This window comes from Pan troglodytes, chromosome 12, assembly GCF_028858775.2.
Source record: "Pan troglodytes isolate AG18354 chromosome 12, NHGRI_mPanTro3-v2.0_pri, whole genome shotgun sequence".
Classification (NCBI taxonomy): domain Eukaryota; kingdom Metazoa; phylum Chordata; class Mammalia; order Primates; family Hominidae; genus Pan; species Pan troglodytes.
Window position 1 is genome coordinate 22,706,469 of NC_072410.2, and position 21,514 is coordinate 22,727,982.

Genomic DNA, 21,514 nt, shown 5'->3' on the forward strand with positions numbered 1-21,514 from the left:
AGCTACCTCTGTTTTTGTATTATTGCTTGCATCTATCTTTTTCTATACTTTTGCTTTCAATGTACCTGTCATTGAATTTGAAATAATTTATTAAAAGCAACATATAGTTGACACACAGTTTTTAATCTACTCAACTAATCTCTGCCTTTTAATTAGTATATTTAGACTACTTACATGTGAGGTAATTATTGATATGTTAGAACTTAAGCCTGCGATTTTATTTTCTGTTTCTTATAACTTTCCTATGATTCTCATTTCTGTTTCTTTTTTTTACCTTCCTATAGATTACTTGTACAAGTTTTAGAATTCCATCTTGATGTGTTTATAATGTGTTTGAGTGGATCTCTTTGAATAGCCTGTTCAGTGGTTGCTCTGGGTATTACAGTGAACATATGTGACTTATTGCTGTCTACTACTATCAACATTTTACCACTGCAAGTGGCATGTGAAAACCTTACTGCCATTCAGGCCCCTTTACCTTCCCCTCATTGATTCAAGTGAGAACTGGTCTTGTAATTTTGATTCCCTCAATCAAATATGATTGATGACACTCATAAGGAATAGGATAGCCTATCGTATGTACCCATATATGTTCTCTTTCCATTGTATTTGCTTCCTGATGCTCAAGATTCTTTCTTTCATCATTACCCTTCTGTTTGAAAACTTGCTCTAGCCATTCTCTGAAATTAGGTCTGTTAACCGCACAATCTTTTGGTGTCCTGTCATCTGACAATAGGTTTATTTACTATTTATTCCTGAAGGATAGCTTTGCCAGATGTAGAATTTGTGGCTGGCAGGTATTTTTTTTTTTCCTTTCAGAGCTTGAAAAATGTGTCACTTTCTTCTGGTCTCCAGGGTTTCAGAGGAAGAGAAATCCACTGTCACGCAAACTGGTGTTTCCCCATAGGTAATGTGTCATTATCCTCTGGCTGCTTTTAAGAATTCTTTTTGGTCTTTATGTTTTCAGAACTTTAATTAGATGTGTCTTGGCATGGATTATTTTGGATGTATCCTGTTTGGGATCCACTCAACTTCTTGAATTTGTAGGTTTATGTCTTTTTGCCAAATTTGAGAAGTTTTCAGCCGTTCTTTCTTTGAATTCTCTTTCAGCCACAGAATCCTCTGGGACCCTGATGTTACAAATGTTGGATTTTTTTTGTTGTTATTTTCACACAGGTCCCTGAAGCTCTGTTCTTTTGTTTTTCAGTTTATTTTCTCTCTGTTGCTCAGATTGGGTGAAGCCTACGAGTCCTTCCTCAAGTTTATCAGTTCTAGCCTCACTCAGCTCCACTGTACTATTGAGCCCATGTAATACCTTTAATATTTTTCAGTTATTGGATTTTTCACTTCTATAATTTCTGATTGTTTCTTTTTTATAGCTTCTATTTATTTTCTGAGATTTTAATTTTTCCATTTGTGTCAACAGAATTTGTAATTCATTGTTAAAGCAGTTTTACAGTGACTACTTTTAAATACTTGTTAAATACTTTCAACATCTGATTCGTGTCAGTATTGGCATCCATTGATGGTCTTTTTTCTTTCAAGTTGTGATTTTCCTGATTCTTGGTACAATGGGTAACTTTTTACATTATATCCTGAACAGCCTGGCTATTAGGTTTGGAGATTATCTTTTTAGGTTCTGTGTGCATGCTAGTTTTGTGAGCTGTGAGTGCAATGCTAATTTCATTTTCACAGCCTTTGTGGTACTACTGTGGCCTTCCTGGTTTTCTGGAGCTGCTGAGGCTCCCACTGGACCCTCCTGGTGCTATCTGAGGGGACATGAAGAATTTCCCTAGGCTGGTGCCTCTAAATGTGGAAAGGGACCCTTCTATGCCTTGGAAATAAAGAGCGCTTCCTGGGCAGGATCCCTCTTGCTGGGGCCCCCCTGCCACCCATGTGTCTGGGTGGGAGAGAGGAATCTCACATCCATGGAGACTAGAAGACAGAGAAGACGGAGCTTCCCATGGCAAAACTCCCCTTGCCAGTACTGCCCAGTTTCTGGTGTCTTTCAGTTGAGGAGAAAGGTCTCAAGCCTGCAGGGAAAGAGAGTACTTCCCGTATAGATTTTTGCCAGTGGATCTCGCGACCCATCTCTCTTGGCATTGTCCAGGGAACTCTTGTTTCATCCAGCAGAGGAATGAGCCTTCCTGGGCCACTTCCTATTGCAACTTCGGTGTTGGGAATCACAGATGTGAGTCTCTTTCTTCAAGTGGGTGGAAGGTTGTACACACAGCATAGCCATGCTGCCAAGGTGTTCCTCCACTCCTTAGTTTCCAATCAGTTCACCTTCCTCTTTTCACGTTTCAGAGCACTCCTTTGGTTACCTTTTACATTAAAGAGAAATTCTTTGGGACTTAGGACCAGGCAAACAATTCTTAGGCTTGACACCAAAAGCACAATTCAATTGATAATTTGGACCTCATCAAAATTAAAAACTCCTCTATGAAAAATTCTATGAAGAAGTTATAAAGGCAAGCTACAGACAGGGAGGAAATATTTCCAAGCCACATATCCAATGAAGGTGGTAGTATCTTAAAACTCAATAGAATCAAGAGAATGAGAAGACAAGCCACAGAATGGGAAAAACAGTTGCAAGAGACACATCTGATAAAGGACTGTTATCAAAAACATGCAAAGAACTCCTAAAACTCAACAGCGAAAAAACACACAACTCAATTTAAAAATGGGCAAAAGACCCAAACAGACACCTAACCAAAGGAAATATTCAGATGGCGAATAAGCATATGACAAGATGTTCCACAAAGGTACATGTTACATAATTCAATTTATGTAATTTAATAGAAGTAAAAATTATAGAAGTGGAAAACAGATGAGTGGTTGCCAGGGACTAGGGACAGACAGGAGTCTGGGGAAGGAAGTGTGTGGCTATAAAACATCAACAGGGGGATCCCAGTGTTGAGGGAACTGTTCTGTATTTTAACTGTGGTGGTGTGCATACACACACACAGCCTTACATATGTGATAAAATTGAGTAGAATACACACATGCACTCACGTGCATGCACACACGCGCACACACACACACACACAAGTACCAGTAAAACTGGAGCAATCTAAAATCAGTGGATTTTTATCAATGTGAATATCCTGGTTATGGTATCGTGCTTTAGTATTGCAAAACATTACCATAGGAGAAAACTGGATAAAGGTGTCTGTGTTATTCTGAACTTGAATCTATAACTATTTCAAAATTTTTAAATTGCTTTAAAAACAATCAGTGGGTAATTTACTTCTTTGGGTGAACTGAAGCTGGGGTGTGTGTGTGCAGGTGCACATGTATGCAACAGAGAACAGAGCCTCAGGTTTAGTATTTGTGATTTTGGGGTCCCATGGGGTTAACTGGCAACTCAATTGTTAGCCTCAACCCTTCCTGGATTCTGGAGAATGAGGACACTTAGAGGAAGTCTCTTTGTCACTTCTCCCCTGCCAAACACTACTGATTCCAACATTTCACACAGCTATCTGCATCAGTTCTAAAAAGCGAGATGTGGTCTAGGTGAGGCTTTTCCTGTCGATAGCACTTTTCTGTTGTTCTTTGATTTGATTTCTGTTGTTCTTGCTTTTTAATGGGAAAAATGGCCACACTGTGGTAGAAAATTAAATAGTTTATGAGTTTCAATACTCGTTAATAGATGTTAAGTGCTGTGACTTATTAAAATGCTAATCATTCTTCAGCGTGTAAAAATTAAGCATAGAACCTCTAACATGATCAACTTAATTGTGTGTGGTACTGATGCAGAAGGATGGTAACGGGGAATGCAGAGTGAAATCTTTATATTGTGTATTTGTAACAAAAAAGAGCTTGGCCAAAGCATTATCTGAAGAGAAACTTAATTAGACCATTGGAAACACAACAGAAAACATCGAGTCAGTAATTGTGAGCAGGAGTCCAAATTCTCCAGGCTCCTAAAGGAAATCTGTGATGTCTTTTGCTTCCTATGTGGATAACCTGGCATCCTCCCAGGGCTGATTTTTTTTTTTAACTTAGTATCAGATTATAGTATAAACATTTCTCCGAGTCAATAAAACTCTTAATACACATAATTTGAGTGCCTTTATAATGCTTAATGGAGTAGATGCATCATTATCTTCTTAACCATTAGATATGTAGGCTTTCTTATTTTGTTTTTTTATATTCATGGTGTTTATTATGTTCTTATGTGATAGTCCCAGGAGAAATACCAGATGAGAAAGAATGAACATCTTGATGTAATATGATGTATTTTTGTCTAGATTTTTTTCCCAAAGGTGTTGTGTAAATTTACATCCCTTAGGAGAGAGTTTACCCCAGGAAAGCCTTTCCAGAATCTAGTGGTGTATGCTTAAAGAGAAACATGTGCTAATTTAGTAACAGGAATGTGATATCCCATAGTTCTTTTAATTTGCTTTTTCTTGTTTGTTAGGTGGGTAAAACTTTTGCCCTGTGCATCTGTTAACAATTTAAAGTCGTTTTTGAAAATTGTTTGTGTCCTTTAAGTAATACCTGTGAATGATTTCATCTATTTTATTGACTCTAAAATTCCACTGAGGAGCCAAAATGTAATTTACTTCATCCTTTTTCTGCTGTTGGATATGGGTTGTTTATGAATTCCACTATTATCAATAGACTCTTGTATTCATGCAGTGGATGTTAAAAGGGTGGCTTTTGTGTGTCAGTCACTGTTCCTACAGCAGTGAACCAATTAGACAGAGGGACTGCCCTCAAGGAGTTCACACTCCCCTGTAGGCAGAAGAAACAGACCCTAAACAGAGAAGCACATGATATGTCAGCAGGAGCTGTGAAGCTCCTAGCAGTGCTGTGAAGAAAAATAAACAGGCTAAGGGGAATCAAGGGTGGTGGGGAGGTGGAGTCCAAGCTGTTTTATGGAGAGTATTTAGAGAGGGTCTGATTTATAGGAGACTAGAAAGAGATAGGGGAGCAAGCCAGCAGATATCTGGGGAGAAAGTACTATAGTCTGAGGATATAGACAGTGCAAAGGCCCTGAGGCAGATATTAGAGAAAGGACAGGAGGCCCACGGGCTGCTATGCAGCAATTTAGGATGAGGTCAGAGACATGGAAAGGATCTGATTTGACTGTAAGCAGATGGAAAGCCATCTTGAGGCTTAAGGCATGGAAGTGGTCGATACCAATGACGTGGCTTTTTGTAAAAGCCTCCTCTGGATGCTGTGTAGGGAAAGATGATAGAGGGGCACAGGGGAAGCAGAGCCCAGTGAGGCCACTGCAGTATTCCTGGTGAGGTTATGCTGGAGGTGGTGAAAAATGGTTGGATTCTAGACATAGTTTGAAGAATTGGCCGATGGGTTGATTGTGACATATGAGAGAAGAAGAGAAGCCAAGGACAACTCAAAATTTTTTTGGCTTAAAGTACTACCATGTAGAAGTAGAAAATGGCACGTTGGCTCCAGAACTCTATTTTTGGATATAGGAATTTTGAGATGATCCTTGAGCCAAGGGCAGCTGTGAAGTGGGCAGTTGGTGGGAGCCTGCCACTCCTGTAAGAGGCCTGGGTTGCAAATCCAAACCCAGTGGTCACGAGCAACTGAAAGTCATAGTACGTCCTAGGGAGCAGGTTCAGAGGGGAGGAAGAGCTGAGAGCTGAGAACCATGCCCGGGGCACTCCATCAACCTCCATGTAGGACTGATGAAGAGGAAGCAGGCTAGGAAGCAGCACTGAGGTAGGAGGAGAGCCAAGAGATGTGGTGCCCAGGAAGCCAGGTGAACAAAGCTGTTTCAAGGAAGAGATGGTGCGTTGGAGGAGGGCTGGAAACCGAGCATGTGGCTAAGCATGGGGACCTTGACAGAAGCTGACGTAGATGCAAATGAAGGTCAGGTTGGAGTGAACTGAAAAGAGATTCGAAGAGAAAGTGGAGATGGAGACTATAGACCATCATTTCGAGGAGTTTTACCATAAAGAAGAGCTGACAAATGGGGCTGTAGTTCACAGGGAATGAATAACAAGAGGGTTTCTCTTCCTTTTTTGTAAATTGGGAGATATTTCGTTATGTCTGCTTGCTCCTGTAGAGAGGGGAGAAATTGTGATTTGAGAAAAAGAGGGGACAATTGCTGGTGTGAAGCCCCTGAATAGGCAAGAGGGGACAGGACCAATCCCCAAGTGGAAGTGTGGGCTACAGTAGGCATATGATCAATTCCTCCATGGTAAGCAGGAACAGGCAGAGTACCTAGGTCTAGATTTAGGTGAGTTCCTAGATTTGTTGGTGGAAGCTTGCAGAAGTTCTTTTCTGATTGCTTCTGTCTTTTCACTGGAATAAGAAGCAAGTTCATTGGCTGAGAGGATGGTTGGAGGCAAGGAGGGTGAAAATAGCTGTCAAGGAGAGCAGAGCGGGCACGTGAATGGATGAGGGGAGTTCAGGAGTGCTCAGGCACCACTTGAAATAAGTGGGCAGGATTTTTCATTCAGACCTGCTGGCTGGCTGTGTGGTTATAGTCAGCCCCATTCAGCTGCTCAGTTGCAGGTGTGAAGAGGGTTGGGTTTCATCATGATTGGGGATTTGCAGGCAAGTGTAGTGCAGGGAAAGAGGGTCAGAAATTCTAAGGGATAAGCACAGGAATGATGGATCACACTGGAATCTAACCCTGGACAAAAAGGAGGCTAAAATTTAAAGGATCTACTACAATGTTCTTCATGAACATAGCTTCTTTCATATTCCCATCTTTAGACAAAAGAGTGACAGCAATAGAAGCACAAATGTACAATGTGCTTCTATGCACATTGTACATTCAAATGCACATTGTACATTTGAAGCACAAATGTACAATGTGCTTCAATGAGTGACCTATAGAAGCACAAATGTACAATGCTAAAAGTCTAAGACAGATAAGTTGAAAAGCTAACTGCCTTATTAATTAGCTCCTAGTTAACTTCTTACTAACTTGATTCAGGAAAGTCTGAACTTTGCTAAGGCATCTTATAGGAATAATGCATTTAAAAAAGAGGGTAATAAAACTCTGGCTTGGGGAAAGAAGAAGGTACATTTTCTCTTCAAGCTGCCTAACTAACATGGTGGCCTGGGCCTCACTCCGCCCATAAACTGGATCCAGGAGAGATTCTGTTATGCAGTTAACGAGGTTTTTAGGTACCACTGGCAGCTGCTTGAGTGATGAGCTGTCAGGTGGTGTAAATGACATTCTTACTCAACCTCCAATCCCTTCAGTGAACAAATAGCAAAGCTCCTGCCCTCATGTAGCTTACAGTCTAATGGGGAAGGAGGCAATAACAGAATTGAGAAGTAAGATACAAGGCAAGTAAGAGGATAGAGTGCTTTAGGGGTTGGGGATTACACTGTAAATGGAGTAGTCATGGACAGCCTCACTTTGAAAGTGACATATAAATATCTGAAGAAAGTAAAGGGGTGAGCCTGTGAATATCTAGGGAAGAGTATTCCAGGCAGAAGGAACAGCAAATGCGAAGGGAGGAGCGTTCCTGGTGTTTTTAAGGAGACCACTGAAACCGGAGCAGGTGGAGAGGTGGAGCTCTCCTCTGGTCTGTGTGATGAGGATAAAGTTGGAGGTGAGGGAAGAAGCAGAGAGAGCTACAAGGTGATCCCTGCAGTCACCCAGGTGAGAGGCTATGGGGGCGTGGTCAGTGAGGGATGCCATCATGGCCCTTCACTCTCAGTTCTCATTCTACCTTTGCAGACCCCCTCAGGGAAGAGACCTATAGGACTTTGAGACAAGGAAAGTCTAAATAATTGAGGAAGTTTGACAAGGCCTCCCTTGAGAACTAACTTGGAGAACAAGAAAACAACAACAACAACAACAAAGAGTTTCTGGGTTCCAGGCAGGAAAGAAGTCAATAACCATAGTCCAAGAATGGGAGAACTTGGTTGGATTTCTTGATCCTTGCAACTTCCCCATATTTATTAGTTTGGCACCCTCAGTGCATTTGCGGTGATTAGCAATAACAATGAAATGCCTCACAGAGATAGGAAGAGATTGGGAAGTCAAGCAAGTGGAAACTTTCTTTGCAGCCAGGCTGGAGTGGAAAATAACTCACAAGGAACTGGGACCATGGTGACAACTCTGGAAGGCTCTGATGCAATGGGGTGGGGAAGGTGCTTATTGTTGATGACAACTTTCTAGAGGCCTCTGAGCTATCCAAAAGTGACAGAAAACAAGGACATTGTTTAATGCTTTTCCTGAAAGATGACTATCTCCAAGAAGCCACATAATATCACCTAGCCATCTCCATCTTCAGAGAAGTGCCACCAGCATCTGAATTAACACCTGTTGCATTTTGTGTTGGACTGCAAAATGATGGGAATTTAATTTCATCACACTTTTGCTAATTCACAAGCTCATATTTTGGATCAAATGGTTCAGGGAGTTCAGCTGACTCAAGAAAAGTTTCTAGATGACCCAACCACAATCTAGTTGCTTAGAAGAAGAAAAGACTCAGCCGCAGGTATCAACTCAATAGAGTTTTTGACTTTTACCTCCAACAGTGTTCACTCTTAAAGGTGACTTGATTCTCTTAAGAGCTTCCCAGTCAAGAAGAAATAGAAAAAATCTAAATAGACTAATAACAAGAAGAGAGATTGAGTTATTAATCAAAAAGCTACCCACTGAGAAATATCCAAGTCCAAACTCTTACTGGTGAATTCTACCGAACATTTGAAGAAAAATGAATGCCAATTCTTTAAACACTTTTCCAAAAGACAGGAAAGGAGGGAACACTTCCCAACTCATACTATGAGGCCAGTATAACCCTAATACTAAGGCCAGACAAAGACATCACAAGAAAAAAAGCTACAGACCAATATCTCTTACGAATACAGATGCAAAAATTCTCTGCAAAATACTAGCAAACTGAATCCAGCAACATGTAAAAAGTATTATGAACCATGATCAAGTAGTGTTGTATTAGTGTTCTCCAGAGAAACAGAGTCAATAGGATGTGTATATATACATCTGTATGTATACGTAAAAAGATATTTGTTATAAGGAATTAACTCAGGTGGTTCTGGAGGCCGAGAAGCCCAGACCCAGGAAAGCTAATGGGATAGATCCAGTTTGAGTCTTAGTCCAGATGTCCCAGCTCAAAGACAGTGAGGCAGAAGAGAGAATTCTCTGCTGGGCGTGGTGCCTCGCACCTGTAATTCAAGGCACTTTGGGAGGCTGAGGCAAGTGGGTCACTTGAGGCCAGGAGTTTGAGACCAGATTGGCCAACATGGTGAAGCCCTGTCTCTACTGAAAATACAAATATTAGCCAGGCATGGTGGTGTATGCCTGTAATCTCAGCTACTCGGGAGGCTGAGGCACGAAAATCGCTTGAACCCAGGAGGTGAAAGTTGCAGTGAGCCAAGGTTGCACCACTGCACTCCAGCCTGTGCAACAGTGCAAGACTCTGTCTCAAAAAAAAAAAACAAAGAAAAAGAGAGAGAGAGAGAGACTTCCCTCTTACTCAGACTTTTGTTCTATTTAGGCCTTCAGCAGATTGGATGAGGCCCCCCCACAGTGGGGAGGGCCATCTGCTTTAAGGGGAGGAGCCTCTGGTCAAGATTACAACTACAAGTGGCCCCATTAAAGATAATGATGTGATTACTCCCAGCAGGTTCACAGATCCATGCAAGTTACCCTGGGTTCTTGTGGGAAACCGCTCCTTTCAGACAACATCCCTTTGCCACAGGGTTGTCCTTAAGGATCCACAAGCAAACAGCTCCCTAGCAATTGAATTTGGGGAAACCAAAATGCCTCCCCAGCCTCAAATGAGTCCCCTAATCCCTCATTCAAAGAACTTTAGCAAATCAGATCAAAGTTTTGTTTCCTGTAACTAAGAAAATGTCCCCACGAGAGACATTTACACTTTGGTAATGAATAAAGTTATACCCATTTCATGCTATACATGGATGAAAATGGAGAGAGGTTGGGTACCTCTGAGGACCTAAAGATAATCTAGGAAGCAAAGGGTGATGAAAAGGAAGAGTTTTTGATTCTCAGTGTTGGCTTTGGCCCCTCTAATAGTCAATCAAAAATAAAGGAAGATCCCTTATCCTTGGATAAAGCTTTTCAGTTGATAATGCCTGTGCATGATCTCATTTGGTCTTTATAAGTAGCTCATAGAAGTAAACATGAATGTGATTCCCATTTTCAGGGAAAGAAAGTAGAACATAAAGATAATGATCACCCAAGGCCACCCTGCTATTAAACAGTAGAGCTAGGACCTAAGCCCAGGTCTCTAAATTCCAAATCGTGGATTCTTTCAACTACCCTGATGTGGAAGGAATTTGTCTACTTTTCCCCAGATAGAGGGTTTAAATCACAGCTGATACCCTTTAATATGAGACAACAATTGTTTAAAAAATAATTTTCAAGGACTTTCTTAGATCAACTGAAAACTGAGAAGAAGAAGAGTGACAAGCACTCCTTTTATAAATTCATCATTAGAATGCTTAAGTTGATCTCTTGCCCCAAAAGACTGCACCCTATAGAGGATGTGTAAATTGCTATGCCATGAGCCTGCGTTTGAGAATTTGCTGTTTTAATTCAGGCCCTTGATGCAGCAATTGGGTTCTGACAAATGAATTAAGGAGAGTTTCAGAACTGGCCTTTGCTGGAGGGAGGAGGGGTTTGATTGAATTATTCTAAATCCTAGGAGACATGCTAATGATATTAGCATTTGTGCTGCTCAGAGTCAACAGGAATCTGCCTTACCCAAGAGTACCTGTGTTGGTGGCCTGAAAGTGGGTCAGAGATTTTTTTTAAGATAAACATTCTTCTATTTCCATATTAAACAGTATGTAGGTCATTGCGTACCAAAGGGCTCAGTTGATGTTGAAGCTGAAAGAATCAGAATTGTACATCTTTCTGCTACACAGGGTTGTGGTGGCTGAGCAAGTGGCTGTTTTTGATGCAGTAGGTGGGGTGCAGTGGAGATGAATGGGAAAAGAGAGGAAGGAAGAGCATGCCAGCCTCAGATCTCCTCTCTGAGAATCAGAGACCTTGGAAGGTAAAGCAGGACAAGCATGGGGTCTCCAAGGCAGGGCACTTTGATAGAAAAGAAACCTTCAACCCTCATGAGCAAACATGAACTGCACCCCCAGATCACAGGAGGCCTTGGTCACCCCTCTGTCCTTCTCCTCTGGCTAGCTGGGGGACCAGGAGCAGGCCTGCCTTGAGTCTGATGAGGTGTGCATTGAGTTGGGGGTGCTGCTGAGGCAGGAACTGCACATTGTTCAATCAGTTGCATTAGCAATGAGATTTGGAATCTTTGCACCTTCTGTATCTTGTAGCCCTGACACAAAACCTGGGGTGCCCCACCCTGTTTAGGACTCTGGCACTGGGGACAACAGATGGGATTGAAGGATCACCTCCACTCTTGCTAATTAGTTTTTCTATGATATTGGGGTTTCTTGCCTGCTTCTATTAAAGCACTCCAGTTAGAGAAAAGCCTTTCTGGGAAACAAAGGGAGGTGTGTCATCGTATTTTTATTGAGACATCTGGGGATGCTTTGAAACATACACCTTAAAAGAGTCATACTTCCAAGGCCTGAAAAAGAACAAGCGTGTGAAGTGACCTTGACCATGCAACTTCTTTTCCCTGACCTCAATTTCTTCATCAACTGATGAACTGTTGAACTCAACAAGGATATTTGGGCTTGCTGATATAATGACTGGAGGATCCCTTAAGGACACTATTCTGCTTAGGAAAGCCTGGAATATAAGGATGTTAGAGAGATACTGGTCAAGACCTTGTGCTAAGGCTGATAGACGACCGCAGTAAGGACTCTGCATCCCAGCAGGGCTGCTGATGCCCTGGCCATGGGGAGTGGGCTTTTCTAACACCAATTCCTAAAGAAGACCTTAGTTCACTACACCTGGTTTACCTTTCACCAATGGGACCAAGACCCAGCTCTCAAAGTGAATGTGTCTAACACTTCTGAGCAGCTCTTGGGGCAGAGCTGGCGTGGACACATCTGAGGGACCATCCCGGCTCCAGAGCTTCCTGCGAGGTTAGCTGAGGCCTTCACTGGGCATCACAGACCAACTTCTCACCCTCCCAATCCCACCTCCTTCTCCAGTGTTGATCCTGAGAGCCCAGAGGAACTCCAACAGCGGAGATGGGATTGCGGATCAGACAAAAAAGAAGAGGTTGGACTGGATGACCACTGAGGTGTCCTGAGGCTGTGATGCTAAGTCTGTATTCACAACCTCAAGGGGGTCTGGGCTGCTAACTAATACGACAGATTCCTGAGCCCTGCCTTGGCCAGCCCCACTGACCTGCATTTTTAGCAAGCTCCAGGACCATTCACCCAACCACTAAGGGAGAGCAGCTGCCTTAGAAGGAAATCCTTGTGGTCTTGACTCCAGCATAGCTACAAGGGAGGTCGGTTCTTCTTTGTTAATATTTTAATTTTACTTTTAAATTTTTATTTATTTATTTTCTTGAGACTGGGTTATGAGACTGGCTGATCTTTGTATTTTTGGTGGAGACAGGGTTTCACCATGTTGTCCAGGCTGGTCTTGAACTCCTGGCCTCAAGCAATCCACCTGCCTCGGCCTCCCAAAGTGCTGGGATTACAGGCATGAACCATCATTCCTGGCTGTGAAAGTTCTGAGTCATCTGAGGTCAGTGTGGAATTTGGCTGATGGTCTTCTGGGCGTAAAGGAAGAGGGCTGGGGGCACTGGGGAGCTGTATCTTTCACAGAAGCAACTGTCATTTGAGGGAATATCAGCACCCACTGCCACCTCTTCTTGGTCCAGCACGCTGTCCTCACCTCTCAGAGTGAAGTGACCTCCAGGTTTGAATGGTTTTGCTATTCACGTTTCCTGCAAGGTCTGTTACTCCAAACAGATTTTTCTGGAGAGGTAATTTACATAGGTTATATCGAAAAATACAAGGGTCAGAGATTATTTGCAACTTTCAAGTGCAATTATCCAAGGATGTTGATACTCATCCAAAAAAAGAGAAAAACCTCTAATCAGCTATTAAATATTTATAGGTCATTTTATTATTAATTTATTTCGGCAGGAACTCAGGAAAGCACCCACATTTTACAGCTGACCTAATCATTCAGAGCTAACCCTGGCCACACAAAATGAGCATGAATCATATCATGAAATTCTGCAGCAAAAAAACTCAAATCTCAGCTTTACAGTTTTCTTAATTACCATTTGAGCTGGCTTCGCACCCAAACACACTTTCTCTCTGGTCAGTCCTTGCTTCGACAAGACCATAGCTAGGGCAGCATGCTGCAGAGAGAGGCATGAGGCTTTGCACACAGAGCTCCAGCACTGGGTAGCCCTGTGGCCTGGGCAAGCTACTTGACCTTTCTGAGCCTCACCTTCCTCATCTGTAAAATAGGGTCACTAAACTCCTTCCTTTGCAGGTTTCTTGTAGGGCTTAGATGAGATGGAGTCTCCTAGCACATAAGATAGGCTGAAGCACCTATCCAGCGGGACTGGACATGCCTGAGTGCACAGTAAACAGTCAGATACATCCTCCTGCTCGCAGCTTTAGGCAGAATTAAATAAATGCCCAGAGCTGGGGCAATGGCAGGGGAGAGGCTGTGAGGGTCCTCACTGCCTAGTTAGTGAAGGAGAAACAGCAAATGACAGGACAAGGAGACAAGGCTAAGCACCAAATGAGCAGCAAAGGTAAATATTCCAGAATTATTACTGCAGAAGCACATGATCTGGAAGGCCCAGGATGGCTTTCTAGAGCAGAGGCTCTCAACCTCGGCCGCACAGTAGCATCCTCTGAGCAACCTAAACAAGGTGCCAAGACATGAGTCCTGCTCCCAGTGACTCTGATGGAATCTCTCTGGGGTACAGCCCAGGCATTTGTGTTTCTGGAAGTCTCTTGTTTATTCCAGCGTGTAGCCAGGTGGGATCTGCTGCACTAGAGGAACGTGACCTGAAAACAGCACTTACTTACTCCGACATCTGAACAGCACTTGGCCATTTCCAAGCACTTTCACCTGCATGGCTCAGGAGACCCAGACTGGTGGGGGAAAGGGAGGAGTTTGGACCAAGGCCTGGAGGGCTATGTGACAGTGATGTTTCCCTTCCAGAGAATTCTGGGTCTATTCCTTGGGTTCTGTGGTCACAAAGCTATCAAAGTCACCATTTCACTTCTTCCTTAGAGAGAAAAAACAGTTGTCCCTTAAAACAGGTAAATAGCCTTCAATAATGGGTGGAAATAGCTCCAAGTCTTTGCAGCTCATACCATTTGAGGTGCTCCCTCAAGCAAAGGATACAAAATTACAAATACAAAAACCTTAAGCTTCATTAGCTTTAGGCTAGATCAACCCCTGAGACGGGGGTCACACGAACTTCACCCCTCACCAGGTTAGATAATGTGCCTAAGGTCCCATGGCCAGTGGCGGGTAGGACTGGCATTGGAGTCCAGGTCTGACTCTGTAACCTCTTCATGGCTACTGGGAACCCCAGTATCAGTCCTATCAGAGTCACTAAAACGTTTTTATTTGAATATTGATCCCACAGTGGAAGTTAAACTTGTCTGAGCCCTGACCAACTGTTCGTCTCCATCTGTAGGTACTGTCCCATAAGTGCTTCCCAGGAAGGGGGCCAGGAAAACCTCTATCGCCAAGGCCCACCCTTGCACAGCGGCCCCCAGGCAACGTGCCAAGGACTGCAAGGGGAAACCTCTAGTGTGGCTCCAGCCAAAAGAAGGACGTTTATGGGCTGGCCCTGCCAGAACATTTTCTGGGATTTAAAAACAGAGCTGGAACTAAGTCCTTTTAGGGAGGCAGGAAGCCAGTGCAGGAGTTGCTGCTGGCAGAAGAGAGCCTGGGGCCACAAGGAGCCCACCTGGGCTGGCAGAGAGTGAGAGAGAGAAGCCCAGGGATGGGATGGGGTACGGGAAGAGCCAAGGGGCCACCGCAATCCTGGGAACGCAGGCCAACCCGAGTGGTGGGGAGCAGAATAATCAGTGTCCAGCCACCTCCACTCAGCCTGTTGGCCTTAAATGTCCTTTCATACTTGCAGAGGGGAGGTACCTGCTCAGAGTCCATGGATCAGGGTTCAGCTGCCAACTCACACTTCCACACCCTTACCCTGACTTTACACAAGGTTGTTTGTCTCTTTTGGCCCAGGTTTTTCATCTGAAAAATGAGGAGATAATTATAGCTTCCTTGCATGGTGGTTGCAATGACCAGAGAGGAAGTATGCAAGAGATTAGGCATGGATTAAGGCCTCAGTGAACCACAGCTATGCTTGCAACACTAGCTTTTTAGAACATTTTATTTATTTTGAATGAATGAGGAGTACCATTGCTTACTCTCACAGTGAAATAGACACAGAGAACTTCAGGGTGGAAATGGGGACCTTGAGACTCCCAGAATCACCGCAGCCTCTAGAATTTAGGGACCTGCAGATGGTCAGTGGTGGAGAAAGCCTGGTGGATTGGCTGGCCTCAGAACTCCAGAGAGCCCATGGTTGAGGGTGACTCTGTTAACTGAAGGCCTGCCTACTGGCAGCCTCCAGTTTGGATTTCAGTGACAGCCCATGAGCCTCAGGCTAGGAATGCTGGCTGCAGTGGGCTTGGTCAGAATGCATGGCTCCCATGCTAAGCCACAGTAGACAAGTCATGGTGAGGCTTATGGGACCTTTTCTGCTCTTAAAAGGAGAGGATTCTTTCTGGCATCTCGTTATAGGCTGTACTGATGAGAGGTGCCAGAGTGAGCCGGGTGGGCTGGTGTCCAGACCTGGCTCTGCTGTCGGCCAAGTGTGTGACCTGGAGATGGCATTTCCCCCTGCTGAGGTCCAAGAGGCCTCATTAGCCAAATGGAGGTGTGGCCTGGGTGACCTCCAAGCTGCTCATGCACTTTATTGCACTTATTGCAATAGTCCATGAAATTACATCTAATAAACTAACTTTGGCTCTATTATCAAGCAATAAATACAGTCAACGAATAAATGAATCAATCAACCAGGCATGAAAAGGGGACGCATTAAGGGTTTAATGTGGTTCTAAACACTTGGGGGCATTCAAGAAAACTTTGCTGACAGTTAACTCTCAGCCTCTCAAGAATCTACAGTACAGCTGGCATCCAATGTCCCACCCACTGCAGTGTCCGCTCCCAATTCTATCTCACCCATGTCTTTGTTTGAAACTCTCCCGTGCACACTGATCTTGGTCTCTAAATGCCATTTCCATACACAAGAAATCTGGGCTGCTTAGAGAAATGGCTGATTCCAGGACTGGGACAGGAAAGAACAAGATTGACCTGGATCATCTTGTAATGCCAGAAAGTAAGGAAGTACTCAAAGAATGCTGGGGACATGTTCAAAGGACTCAGGAGACAGAAGCCAGCTTGAAAGGGCTCCCACTGACCAAACATGGGACAATTTAGAGCATCTAAACAAGTCCTGCCAGTAATATATTTTAAGCCATTAAAATAATAAGATTCCTCAAGTCCATGCCTGCATAAATACATAGCCACCACTGGGAAAGCAGTCACGTGTGGTCTGTGCATCACTCTCAGCTGTGGAAGATGGGCCTTGGGCCTGAAACATTTTCTTATGGGAAGATAAAGAGCCTGCATAGCCTGTGCTGGGCTTATCACCTGGGAGGGGATATCATTCCCTGCTACAAATTCCATGTGCACTCCTGTGTTCTGCTTCAGTGTGTGATCTGATGGCTGTCAGACACATCCCCAGCTTTTTGCATTTCAGATCCTACGTGGGGAAGAGTTGGGGTCCATGAAGTGGGTTGTGTGTGATCACACTGCCTACATCACCTGTGGAGTGGACCCACCAGCCATGGGGTCCAGCGCAATGCAAGGGGCTAGATCTTGTGTGCACGCTGCCTCTCCCCTGGCTGCAAGTCATCGCTGGGCCACTCGTGCCAGGTGTGCATGTTGTCTGTTCTCAAAGACCTCAAATCCTGTCTGGTGTCTTCCCCGGGTGACACTTATCTACTTTTTAACATCGGCCATAGGCAGATTATATTCTATCTTGCAGCCCAGCCTGATGACCTACTGAACAGGGAAATACCCTCAGATATACAGCAGAGGGAAAGCTCTTTCTTACAGTCAATCACCAACTAATACATGTTGAATAATGGAGTTAAAAAAGAATGATGGAGTTTTTTTTTTTTATCAGCATTTTGCAATCATCATGGTAATAATTGAATCAGGCAAATAATCAGCAATTTTGCTAAAATGGTGGGGTGAAACTTTGATGAAGGCTATGACAATAATTACAAAAGGAAAATTGGTAAATTTAACAGATAAGAAACCTTCACCAAATAATCAGAATTAATATCACCAACAATGGGACAAGCTGACATCAGGCACTAATACATTGAGAAGGATAATATCAACATGAATTCCTGAATTTGGTCATTGTATAATGCTATGGCAGATACTTAAGGTGGTCCTCATGATTCTACCACCTGGTGTTCTTTTTTGAGATGGAATCTCGCTGTGTCACCCAGCCTGGAGTGCAGAGGTGCAAAGTCGGCTCACTGCAACTTCCGTCTCCTGGGCTCAAGCCTTCCAAGTAGCTGGGATTACAGGCACCCACCATCACGCCCGGCTAATTTTTGTATTTTTAGTAGAGATGGGGTTTCATCATGTTTGCCAGGCTGGTCTCAGACTCCTGACCTCAAGTGATCTACCAGCCTCGGCCTTCCAAAGTGCTGGGATTACAGGCATGAGCCACTGCACCTAGCCCATCTGGTGTTCTTGACTTGTGTGACACCCTTCCCTTGAGAAGGGGCAAGACCTATGACTTTCTTCTAACCAATAGATTATGGCAAAAGTGACTAGAGGTCTGCAGTTATGTGCACATCATTACATGATTGTGTTACGTAACATTGTAGCCGCTTCCTGCTGGCGTCTCTCACTTTCTTGCTGGTTTTGAAGAGTCAGGCTTCCATGCTGTGGGTTATCTGTGATGGGAGGCACTGAGGGTGTCCTCTAGGAGCTGAAAGCAGCTTCCAGCAGAGATACCACAAGGAGCTGAAGCCCTCAGTCCTACAGCTGCAAGGACTGAACTCTGCCAAGACAGGCAGATTCTTCCCATGGCAAGCCTCAGATGAGACCCTAACCCTGACCCACCCTTGATTACAGCCTTGTGCAACCCTATACAAAGAACCCAGCTAAGCCATACCCAGGCTACGGGATAATCCCACTGAAACTAAGGGATAATAAATGAGTGTTGTCTTGAGCTGTTAGGTTTGTGGTAATCTTTAATGCAGTAATGGAAAATGAGAGTGAATGTGTTCTGTAACAGAATGTCCTCACTTATGGAAGATGCATCCTGAAGTATGTAGGGAATCATCATACCTACAACTTTGAAAAGGCTCAGCAAAAAATAAATAAAATAACATAAAACTATATATGTTCACAGAGAGAGAGAGAGAGAGAGAGAGAGCCTATGTGGCAAAATGTGAACATTTTGTGAATCCACATAAAGGATATATAGGAGTAATTACTGTAGTTTTTCTATGAGTTTGAAATTTTTCTAAGTAACAAGCTCACTCCTGTAATCACAGAACTTTGGGAGGCTGAGGCAGGCAGATTGCCTGAGGTCAGGAATTTAAGACCAGCCTAGAGAGCATGGTGAAACCCTGTCTCTACTAAAAATACAAAAGTTAGCTGGGCATGGTGGTGGGCGCCTGTAATCCCAGCTACTTGGAAAGCTGAGGCATGAGAATCACTTGAACCCAGGAGGCGGAGGTTGCAGTGAGCCAAGGTTGTGCCATTGCACTCCAGCCTGGGCAACAGAGTGAGACTCCGTCTCAAAAGAAAAAAGAAAAGCTCTGCCCCAATCTCATGACAACCTATTGTCCTGAACACCATCACATTCTCAGACCAGTCTATATTCCACTGTGTTGGAAGGAGAAGACACTGAGGCATCCACAATTTCTGATTTTTGATGTCTTCCCAACTACACTCTCCCCCAGCCTGACCTTGGGAATAACTGACACAATCATCATCTCTTTGTTAACATTTTGTATGTATTGTTGTTTCTTTTGGTTTTGAAAACATGTACCTTTGATTTTATCATTTCCTACCTTTTCTTGCAAGTAAGAGGTAAATTAATCTTATGCCTGATATCCTGTGTTTTGGCATTTTGAACTTGAGCTTGCACTTGACTGTCCATGCTACTACTCATTTGTGTTTAAGGGTTGTGGGTTGGAAAGTTCATCTGAGGCACTTTAGTGAAACTAGAGCACCCCATTATTTGCAGTGTCCCCAAGAGAAGGAAGCATGACTTCAACATTTTTAAATGCACAATTCCTGTAAAAAGTTAGTTGGGTTTTGGAAGAAATGGTCTATTTGATGTGATGGCTCATGATTGTGGTGAAGGTTTAGATCACGTATTGGTTCAGGTGCCCCAGGGACTTGCTCTGAATGGTCCCCAGACCCTAATCAGATATTATGCAAATTTTGCTCTTGAAGACTTGGTCTGAGCAAAGATTTTTTGAGTAAGATTGCAAAAGCATAGGCAACAAAAGCAATGATAGACAAATAGGGTAACATCAAGCTAAAAATCTTCTGCACAGCAAAGGAAGCAGTCAAGAGAGTGAAGCAACAACCCATGGAATGGGAGAAAATATTTGCAAACTACCCATCCTACAAGGGGTTAATCACCAGAATATGTAAGGAACTGAAACAACTCAATAGCAAAAAAATAATAAAAATAATCAGATTTTAAAATGAGCAAATGACCTGAAAAGACATTCCTCAAAAGAAGATATACAAGTGGCCAACAGGCATATGAAAAAGTGCTCAACATCACTAATCATTAGGGAAATGCAAATCAAAACCACAATGAGATATCATCTCACCTCCGTTAAAATGGCTACTATCAAAAGACAAAAAAATAACAGATGCTGGTGAAGATGTGAAGAACGGGCAATGTTTATGCACTGTCAATGGATGGAATGAACATTTGCACACCCACTGTGGATAACAGTATAAAGGTTCCTCAGAAACCTAAAAATAGAACTACCATATGATTCAGTAATCCCTCTGCTGGGTAGATATCCAAAGAAAAGGCAAACAGTATGTTGAAGAGATACCTGCACTTCCACGTTCGTTGTAACACTGCTCACAATAGCCAAGATATGGAATCAACCTGTGTTCATCAATAGTTGAATGAATAAAGGAAATGCAGTATGTATATACAATGGAATACTATTCAGCCACAAAAAAAGAATGAAGTCCTGTCATTTGCAGCAGCATAGATGGAACTGAAGGTAATTATGGTAATTGAAATAAGCCAGGCACAGAAAGACAAATATAGCATGTTGTCACTCATATGTGCAAGCTAGAAAAAGTTGACCTCATGGAGGCAGAGAGTAGAATGATAGTTATTAGGGGCTGGAAGGGTAGAGGGTAGAAGGGGATGAAGAGAGGTTGGTTAATGAATACAAACATACAGTTAGATAGAAGGAATATGTTCTAGGGTTCGATAGCACAGTAGGGTGACTACAGTTAACAATGACATATTGTATATTTCAAAATAGCTAGAAGAGAAGATTTGCAGTGTTCCCGACACAAAGAAGTGATACATGTTTGAGGTCTTGGATATCCCAATTACCCTGACTTAATACGCATTGCATGCATGTATCAAAATATTACATATAGTCCATAAATATGTACAACTATTACATATCAGTTTAAAAATAGATGACAGCCAAGGAAGAAGGGCCTCCAGAGAGCCCGATGGGCCAGGACTGTGTGAGTAAATGAGCTTCCTGAGATTACCTGAGCCTTGGTGTGTTCATCTGCGAGTAGGCCTCTTTCCTGAAGAGAGAATGGAGACTGAAGGGTCTGTGCCGCTCCAGGTGATGCAGACAGAGCCCGCCGGGGCAGCGCTGGCCACTCTCCCCCCACTTTCTGCTGTGCACCATGCTGACTCAGCCACAGGTCTGCCCCCAGGACACTGGGCCCTTGGGAGTCTCTGAGAAGCAGTCATTGGTCTTTCAGCTCATTATGAGCCAATGGCTGGCGTGCTTGTCTCGTGGAAATAATTCCTTTATTCCCAATGCTCCAGTTTTCTGATGGCTTAACCACATGGATGGGTGTTCCTTTCTTTTCCTGGACAGACGATGGCATCGTAGCACTTCCTTAGCATACAAAGCACCCGCAGCATCTTCCCTTGTTTGATTGGATCAGACATGCTGGAAGAGTCTGAGGTTTAGGGTTTTGCTTCGAGTTCTGGATGAAACAGATGAACGCCATAATCCCTATTTTTCCTAAAAGGGAGACATGAAAATCTTGCGTTTATACTAAAAAGTGTTCCCATCTCATTGAAATTCAGGCTTGAACTATCCACCCTGAACACGTCCAGAAGCCCTTTCTCTAATTCTGGAAGCAGTGATCTCGGGAGAGAAGTTTTCCATCTGTCTCCTTATGATGCTAAGCTGTTAGTGCAGTTCATTATTTATTACATCTCCTGCTTTATGTTAAGCCATGATTTTCTTTTTTGCCATGTATTAAGAATTCAGTCGGGTTGGTATAAAAATAGGGTTGTTATCTGCGTCTCCAGACTGA

At 43.4% G+C, this 21,514-nt stretch overlaps 1 long non-coding RNA gene across 1 annotated transcript in view; it reads right to left on the reverse strand.

Annotated features, from left to right (window-relative positions):
- Nucleotides 1-21,292, reverse strand: part of LOC743149 (uncharacterized) — a 42,053-nt gene extending 20,761 nt beyond the window's left edge. Inside the window, exon 1 of the long non-coding RNA XR_001714634.3 lies at nucleotides 20,726-21,292. This is a non-coding gene — a long non-coding RNA (uncharacterized LOC743149). The remainder of the gene's footprint in view (nucleotides 1-20,725) is intronic.
- Nucleotides 21,293-21,514: the final 222 nt, after the last annotated feature.